The sequence below is a fragment of the Primulina eburnea genome, chromosome 5 (assembly GCF_022965805.1).
Source record: "Primulina eburnea isolate SZY01 chromosome 5, ASM2296580v1, whole genome shotgun sequence".
Classification (NCBI taxonomy): domain Eukaryota; kingdom Viridiplantae; phylum Streptophyta; class Magnoliopsida; order Lamiales; family Gesneriaceae; genus Primulina; species Primulina eburnea.
Window position 1 is genome coordinate 14,479,436 of NC_133105.1, and position 8,562 is coordinate 14,487,997.

An 8,562-nucleotide genomic window follows, 5' to 3' on the forward strand; every position below is an offset into this window, starting at 1 on the left:
CACATCACTTTTGAAAATCTTCTTCTGCGAATTTGCTTCTTCACATAAAAAGAAACATGTGGATAATTGAGTTGTCTAGTTGTTGTGTTTTTTCAAACCATTTGACCAAGTAATTTGAGGGATATGATCAAAATACTAGAGCATGGTAAAACCGCCACTCCTTTGGTAACTTTATTTGTTGCTTAATCCCATTAGCAACGCCAAGTTTATTCTTGTTTTATCGAACCTGTAAAAAATAGTAAAAACTTGTAATTACACAACAACTTATATTTTATACAATTTATTATAAAACATATAATATTTAAACATTTAATAAAACAACAACTATATATTTATATTATAAAACATTTAATTAATGTACAATTTTTATGTTTATCACACCTCCCAACCAGCTTATTGCTAGTCCCTAGCAATTTAAGCGTTAATAGCAATACAAAACATATTGATTAATTTAAATAGAAATGTAATCAAAACTATCTAAGTGTTTAAATTAAATTTGAAAACTGTTAAAGTTATATCAAGATCATCATAATTATAATTTATGAAATAATTTGAGATGATCAATTCAAAGATTATTTCAGGTAGTTAAATATACACGGTCTTCAGAAATTTCTAGTAAGAGTCTCAACTCCATATCCTCACAGGTTAATAAATGTTTCAATTTATGGCAACGATTTCTCTCATGGAGTTGGAATACAGATAAATGCTCAGAAAAATGGTTTACAGAATGCAGACAGACAAACGAGCCAAACTAATCAAAAGACAGAAAATTCATTGATTCAAAATCTAGTTGTTCTTATTATATATTTTTTCCTGGTATATTTTTTTTTCCATAACATCATGGAATCAGACTAAGTTTATGCTTCTTGACCACATATTTATTTAATTTGTACAATAAATTTCTCTCTTTCTTTCTTTTTTTTTATGAGAGATATATGGGTCGTAGCATATAACTTAAAAATTACATAGATCTTCAATATCTTTCTTTTTGTATTTTTCTCCTTTTTTTTCAAGAAATATCATTTTTTTTTTCAAAATAAAAACTCAAGATCTAAACAATATATAGTCTCTCTCATGATCAATAAAGGCTCGAAAGCTGTTTTCTCAGTCCTCTCCACTCACTCACAAAATATGCGTGAGTTTAAAATTTTCGGCACTCTTATAAGGATTATCTTGGGCCATATACTTTAATACCTGATTTTATCAGAATGGTTAATCACTCAAAAAGATTTCATAAATCATATTTTTATATTGATTAGAATATTAAAATTGACTTTTTTTTTTTTCAAATAAAAATTTAAACATTCTTAAATAGATTAATGCATATTCTATTTTAAATCTTTCAAACATGTAATGTATGACATTTTTGCAAAAATTACTAAGATACAAACAATAAACATGATTTTATTTTAAAATAATATATATATTTTTTTTAAAAAATTTTTATTTCTTTTTATAAGTTTGTTCTCCCCCAATCAGAATATGACATTGTCCCAAATGTCAAAATAATTATTAATAAAGAGTACATAATGAAAGAGATATCACCTGGAATTTTATTGATGATAACAAACTGAAACAAACGCAAACCAATTCACGACTTTTGAATCAATGATCCAACTTCCTTTTCTTACTGCATGATTGCGACCAATTGATCTTTGTTATCATCAGATCAGGCTTATGAACAAAAGCTTCCAAATCATCAATTAATTGGTCGGCAGTCGAAGCACATATGAGCATCCGTCGTGAATTTTCTTAAATGAAATTCTGTTCCACAGCTTTATCAAGAAATGTCAACAAACTGTCATAATAATTATTGATATTCAACAAGCCCACAGGTTTATTATGGATATTAAGTTGTGCCCAAGAAACAGTGTGAAAAATTTCTTCTAATGTACCAAAACCACCTGGTAGTGCGATAAAAGCATCCGAATTTTCAATCATTTGAGTGATTCTTTCATACATAGAAAAAAATTTTAATTCCTACCCAATCATAACAGCTATAATATTTCCTTCAGCTAAAGCTGTAGGAATAATACCCAAAACCTGACTACCTCCAAGATGAACAGATGTTGAAACAGATCTCATTAACCCAATATTACCTCCCCCATATACCAAGTGAATTTTTCTCTCAGCTAATATCTTTCCATGATTATTCGCTGCATCTACAAACACTTCATTTTTTCCAGGACTCGACCCACAAAATACACAAATATTTTTCAATGTTTGTGCAGAGGATCCAGCCATGTTTTTACTTTTTTTTTTGTCTGCGAAAATAGAGAGAAAGATGAGAGATTTTATAGGGGTAATATGTTATCATGACAAAACTATGGGTCACAGCTGTAAACAGAATAAATAGTAAAAACAATAATGACACACATGCATATAAATAATAGTGTGATTGTGGCTCACAATTTTCCTTTGGTTTTACGTCCAGAACCGGCTTCAACGCCTTCTATGAGTCGAGGATATGCTTCCCATCCAATTTTCTTATAAATTGGCAAACATGGTCTTTTTTAGTCGGATTCCCAAAACTATGACGATCATCTTGGAATTGTCTCCATAAACGGAGAAGTTCAATATGCACATGTCCACTAGAATGCGTCTCAAGAGTCAATAAGATGTTATCTAAAGACTCCTTACTCAGCCCATTTTTAATGAAACCAATTTTATCTTCTCTGTTATTGGAAACACAAATAAAATATTATTTTTTTACACATAAGTCTTCATTGGTGTTCCAAGATATTATATTATATTAAACATCACTTTTGAAAATCTTCTTCTCCGAATTTGCTTCTTCACATAAAAAGAAACATGTGGATAATTTAGTTTTCTAGTTGTGGTGTTTTTTTCAAACCATTTGACCAAGTAATTTGAGAGATATGGTCAAAATACTAGAGCATGGTAAAATCGCCACTCCTTTGGTAACTTTATTTGTTGATTAATTTGATCCCAATTGTGAGAGGATTTTTATCTCATGCTTGCCACCAATATTGTAGATATTAACATCAACTTTCTACAGGTCCAAGAATCATCTTAATCCCATTTGCAACGCCAAGTTTATTCTTGTTTTATCGAACATGTAAAAAATAGTAAAAACTTGTAATTACACAACAACTTATATTTTATACAATTTATTATAAAACATATAATATTTAAACATTTAATAAAACAAAAACTATATATTTATATTATAAAACATTTAATTAATGTACAATTTTTATGTTTATCAGGCTTCGTCTGGCTGAATAGCATGTGAAGCATCAAGAAGATATTTCCTTAATAACGATACTTGAAAAACATCATGTATCCCAGATAATGAAGGCTGTTAGGCGAGTCGATAGGCACGATCTTCTATCTTCTCCAGAATCTCATAAGGCCCAATATATCGTGGAGACAATTTCCCTTTCTTGCCAAATCTGACAACTCCTATGAAAGGTGAAATCTTTAAAAATACTCGGTCTCCTACCTCAAATACCAACGGTCTACGTCGAAAATGGCATATTTGGCTTGTAGGTCTTGCGCTGCCTTCATTCTTTTCTGAATCAGCTTCACTTTTTCTGTCATATCTCTGATCATGTCAGGTCCAATCTCAGGAACTTCAGAGATATCATCCCAATAGAGAGGGGATCGACACTTCTTTCCGTACAACGCTTCAAATGGTGCCATCTTAATACTCGTCTGATAGCTGTTGTTGTACGAAAACTCACAAAGCGGCGATGCATCTTGCCAATTAGTGCTAAAATCAAGCACTACTGTTCTCAGCATATCCTCCAGTGTCTGGATAGTCCGCTCTGACTGTCCTTCGGTCTGTGGATGATATGCGGTACTCAGATGTAACTTCGTACTGAGAGCCTGCTGCAAACTCTGCCAGAAGTGCGAAGTAAATCGAGGATCACGGTCTGATAGAATTGACTTCGGCACTCCATGCAATCTGACCACTTCTCTGACATAAATCTCTGCCATCTGGTCAAATATGTACGTTATCTTGTACGGAATAAAACATGCGGATTTGGTCAATCTATCAATCACGACCCAAATCGCATCACAACCTCTGGATGAACGCGGCAATTGTGTCACAAAGTCCATGGAAATGTGATCTCATTTCCATTCAGGAATGGACAAACTTTGTAATAAACCTCCTGGTTTTTTTCTTTCTGCTTTCACCTGCTGGAAATTCAGACATTTGGAAACAAATTCGGCAATGTCAGTCTTCATTTGTTTCCACCAGAACTGTCTTTTCAAATCATTATACATCTTTCTGCCACCAGGATGAATACTGAATCGACTGTTGTGCGCTGCTGAAAATATCTGTCGTCTCAAATCTGAAACATTCGGCACAACCAGACGATTATTTACATACAAGATGCTATCACGTACCTGATACTCCGATCGATGTCCTGCTCTGACCATCGATATTGATCTCTGCACATTCTGATCAACTTGCTGAGTTGCTTTAATCCTTAAGATCAGCTCGGGTTCGAATTGTACCGTATAGAGTCTCAACGGTCTATAATCTGTTTCAAATTCTAATCCAGACAAACAGCAGTCTTCTATCAAATTTGAAACACCAATCGTCGATAAAGATAAAGAACATACCTTTCGACTTAGTGTGTCTGCTGCTGCATTAGACTTTCCTCGATAGTATTTGATTTCACAATAAAAGTCTTTAAGTAAATCTAGCCATCTTCGATGTCTCATATTCAATTCAGATTGTGGAAACAGATATTTCAAACTCTTATGATCAGAATATATCTCAAACTTCTCACCGTAAAGATAGTGTCGCAATATCTTTAATGCAAAGACAATGGCTGCCAATTCAAGGTCATGAATTGGATAACGGGTCTCATGTGGTTTAAGCTATCTTGAGGCATAAGCAATAACATGCCCTCGCTGCATCAGAACACATCTCAACCCTATGTGAGAAGCGTCGCAATAAACCACAAAATAACCAGTACCGGATGGGATAGTCAACACCGGAGCACTGGTCAATCTCTTTTTCAACTCCAGAAAACTGGTCTCACATTCTTTAGACCAAACAAATGGAGCATTTTTCTGAGTCAGCTGAGTAATTGATTTAGCTATACTTGAGAAATCTTTAATGAAACGGCGGTAATATCCTGCTAAACTCATAAAACTTCGAATTTCAGGTACTGATGTCGGTCTTGGCCAAGAAATCACAGCTTCAACTTTACTGGGATCCACTGATATCCCGTCTCCGGATATAATATGACCCAGAAATTCTACCCGTCTCAACCAAAACTCACATTTCGACAGCTTAGCATATAATTTCTCAGTCCTCAAAATTCGCAACACAGTTCTTAAATGCTCATCATGCTCACTCACATTCTTTGAATAAATCAAAATATCATCAATGAATATAATCACAAATTCATCGAGATATTTCTGGAATATACGGTTCATTAATCCCATAAATACAGCTGAAGCATTCGTCAAACCAAACGGCATGACAATAAATTCATAGTGTCCATACCTGGTTCTGAATGCTGTCTTTGAGATATCAGAATCTCTGACTCTCAGTTGATGATATCCAGATCTCAAATCGATCTTCGAATATACTGAAAAACCCTACAACTGATCAAATAAATCATCTATACGAGGCAAATGGTATTTATTCTTTATCGTCGCCTTGTTCAGTTGCCGGTAGTCAATGCAGAGTCTCATTGAACCGTCTTTCTTCCTCACAAACAATACTGGAGCACCCCAAGGAGAAACACTCGGTCTGATGTACCCCTTCGCCAGTAAATCTTCTAGTTGATCCTTCAATTCTTTCAATTCGATTGGTGCCATTCTGTACGGAGCTCTAGAAATCGGAACTGTACCTGGCATCAATTCAATGCTGAAGTCTATCTCTCTGACTGAAGGTAATCCCGAGATCTCATCTGGGAAGACGTCAGCAAACTCACGCACTACTGGCCAGTCAGCCAATGATGGACTCGACTTCAATAAATCTACTGAATAGACAAGGAATCCCTTTGTTCCTTTCTGTAACAATCGAGTCATAGATAATATGGATATTAAAAGAATTCTCGATCTAGAACCCTTACCGTAAAATTTCCGCTCTTCAGCCATATCTGGCCTGAATCTCACAATCTTGTGGAAACAATCAACAGTCGCTCTGTACTTGGTCAGCATATCAATACTGATAAAACAATCAAAATCGGACAACACAAGTATGATGCAATCTAATTCAATCTCATGCCCGCCATACAGTAGTACACAATGTTTTATAGAATTTATGGATATCAAACATGTCCCCAAATGAGAAGAGACAGACACTACGGTAGCTAAAGACTCTACAGGCAATGCATGACTTAAAGCAAATCGTTCAGAAATAAATGTATGTGAAACACCAGTATCAATCAATACATAAGCAGGGTAACCACATAAAGAACAGTTACCTGCCACAACGTCATCTGCTGCTTCTTGGGCCTACTCCTCTGTCAAAGCAAATACTCTGGCCTGCTATCTAGGAGGCTGGCTAACAGTCTGGCTACCTCCTGGCCTCTGCTGTGACTGAGCTGGCGCTGGGTGAAATGTGTGAACAGCAGCAGATCGTCTCTGAGTCTGTGCTGCTGATCCCGATGACTCGGCTCCCTGAGATCTTTGGGAACTTCTCTGTGGACATACTTTAGCGAAGTGTCCCGGTTGTTTACAGATGTTGCAACTACCAGTCACTCCCTGGCATTGCTCAGTTGTATGTATTCCTCCGCAAATTCTACAATAAACTCCAGTGTAACTCTGGCTCTGTCGGAAACCACCGGAGCTAGAAGAACTGCTGCCAGATTTCTTAAATTTCTTCCCTCTGGCTTTCAAAAATTCTTTCTTCCCTCCACTGCTGCTGCCACCCTCAAATCTGGGAGGTGGTTGTTGTGGTTTCGATGCTGGAGGCACAAATGAAGCCCCTTTCTGTCTCATCAGACCAGCTTCTGCTCCTTTGGCTCGATTCAGGGCATCAGTGAAATTATTCTGTTGCCCTGTGTTCACCAATGTAAAAATATCGGGGTTCAAGCCATTGATGAACTGATCAGCAGTAGCTTCCTCAGTTTCTACAACATGTGGAGCAAATCTCAACAGGGTAGAGAACTTGGTCACATATTCTTCAACGTTCAACTGCCCCTATCTCAGATTGGCAAATTCCGCCCCTTGTCTTTCCTGCATGACACTGAGAAAAACCTCTGATAAAATTCAGCTTTAAAGACATTCCAGGTAATAGTCGTACCTCGATGCTCTAAAGCCCTCTTGGTCGTGATCCACCAGTTCTTAGCCACCTCATGTAATTGGTGCCCAATCATTTTCACTCTCTTCTAATCTGTATACTACAACGAATCGAATAACATTTCTATGTCATCCAACCAACTCTCACAGTCAACCGAAGTTTCTGTTCCTTTCAGGGTTGACGGTTTGAATGACTGAAATCTTTTCAATAATTTTTCCATAGTAGTGGCTGTAACATCCATGGGAGGATTCGAAGTACTACCATGTTCTGGGATTCGTCTGGGAGGCATATCTGGTTATCAACAGGATTAGTAACCCAAATACAATAACCAGTTTCAGCCCTCCTCTGATCATCTTACTGCTGATCTAGAATCGGTGTTGATCCATTCTCAATAAAACATATTACTATATCAAATCAGATAGGCAAGTAACATGTATTAAGGCAGTAAGACATGCTAGCATTCAAAAACAGGAAAGAAAACCTCAATCTACCCCGCTCACTAGCCTCTTCTATCTCAATCTAAAGGATCTATCGCTCTGATACCACCTGTTGTGGGGACCCGGACGCTAATCATCTTCTTAATCGTCATTGGGACTAATTTAATCAATTATAATAAACAGGGTCTAATTTTTTTTTAAAAGTACATTATCAAAGGCGGAACGTAATGGCATATATCTTAATATATATGTCAGTATTAAAAGTACAAGTCTTGCACTATATACAATCAGTCTCACTAAGGTTTAACAACTATATAGCCAGTGTTTAAACCTTATCTCTAGTCCAGGTCCGTAGTCTCCACTCTAATCTCGATCTTTCTTCACCTCTGTGACCCTGAACCTGTCCCACCTGTTGCCATGCACACATACAAACACGACAACAGCCGGATAACTCCGGTGAGAATAAAATCCCAATATAAACAATGTATCAATGCAATCATATAAATCATATATAAAAGCACAAACAAACATCAAAACATGTATCCAATCTGACTACATGAATCAATACAAATCTGTATTTAAATCAATGACTCGTTATCTCATCTCAACTCATTTCTAATCTAGGGATCCCAATCTAATTTAGACTTTGACATTCTATATCAAATATCTACTATAGAAGTCGATCTACTTCTAAGCTCATCGATATACCAAAAGTCTAGGGTCTTAGCGGTTCTGCCAAAGACTTGGCGGTTCTGTCTTAGCTAAGCTGATCTGCCCTAGACTCGAACTCTTGCTCTACTATAATTCAATAGACTAAACATATCAATCTGATAATTTGAAAGTATCAATGCAATGAAATAAAGTATGTTATTTTGGGAAACTCAAGTC